The 1,288-nt window shown below is 46.0% G+C and overlaps 1 protein-coding gene across 3 annotated transcripts in view; it reads right to left on the reverse strand.

The window, feature by feature from the left end:
* MACC1 (MACC1, MET transcriptional regulator) overlaps window positions 1-1,288 on the reverse strand; it is a 51,649-nt gene that overhangs the window by 47,519 nt on the left and 2,842 nt on the right. The gene's annotated exons all lie outside the window — the stretch shown is intronic.

A 1,288-nucleotide genomic window follows, 5' to 3' on the forward strand; every position in this document is an offset into this window, starting at 1 on the left:
GGGGGGATCTTGTGGCCTGTTATAAACTGGTTAGGGGGGATCAGCAGGCGCTGGGGGAGTCCCTGTTCCCCCGAGCGCCGCAAGGAGTGACCAGGAACAATGGTCACAAGCTGGCGGAGGGAAGGTTTAAGTTGGACATCAGGAGGTGCTACTTCACGGTCAGGGCGGCTAGAGTCTGGAACCAGCTTCCAAGTAAGGTGGTGCAGGCCCCCACCCTGGGGGTTTTTAAAAGGAGGTTGGATGACCACCTTACTGGGGTCATTTGACCCCAGTGCTCTTCCTGCCATGGCAGGGGGGCGGACTAGATGATCTGCTCAGGTCCCTTCCGACCCTAGAAACTATGAAACTATAAGATTAAATTCACTGCAGATAAGTACATGGAAAGGCACTGTTGGAAGGAGCAATTTACATTACTCATCCACACTGAGTTCTGAATTAGCTGTAACTACTCAGGAAGAGTCTCAGCATCATCTTGGACATTTTAATAAGAATGTTTGCTTAATGTGCAGTGCAGCCAAAAGAGCAAATACAATATTAGGCTGTATTAAGAAGTGGAAAAAATAATAAGCAAGATATTACAAAGTGATTGCTCCATAAGATTGATTGAATGGCTCCACCTTCACCCTGGAGTTCAGCTTCTGGAAAATATGTTCCAGAAAACACTTAGCAAAAAGTAGAGAGAAGTGCAATAAAAAAGGGTAGTAAGTAGGCAAGGAGTCCTCTACTGGAGAATTTTTTTAAAAATGAAGGAACAAATTATACAAAGGTATACGTGCAGTTATAGCTCCACACACCTCAGGAAAGAGGCACTTTTGAGGAGATCACATGTTGTCCTTCAGTCTCTCTGAATTTTCCACTGTGGAGGCAGGGAGAGCTGCCTGCTTCTGGGCGATAGGAACACTAATGGTGAAAAATTTTCTGGGGAGCTGATGACTAGATGTTCTGGCTGCTTGGGTTTGGTTCTTTTTAGGCAACCTCGTCTATCCTGTTGCAATGTATAAATTACTTATTATTCCCCACACTGCATCCTTGCAACTCAATGGCAGAGGTTTTATTGTAGTAAATTCTTAGGCCTGTGCAAAGTGGCTAGTATGTGCTTTGGATTCGGATTCGACTGATTCAGGGGACAGTGGTTCAATTTGGTTATTTGAATCACTTTCCCAAGTTGATTTGGCCAAATCTGATTTGGAGATTTGGTCACCGCCAAATCTCCAAATCGAACAGGCCCCATCCCCTGCCCAACCCCAGTGTCCTGGCACTTTAAAAAGATCGCCCCCCCCCCCCCCCC

The sequence above is a fragment of the Gavialis gangeticus genome, unplaced genomic scaffold (genome assembly GCF_001723915.1).
Source record: "Gavialis gangeticus isolate Ggan-Ray unplaced genomic scaffold, GavGan_comp1, whole genome shotgun sequence".
In the NCBI taxonomy this organism is placed as follows: Eukaryota; Metazoa; Chordata; order Crocodylia; family Gavialidae; genus Gavialis; species Gavialis gangeticus.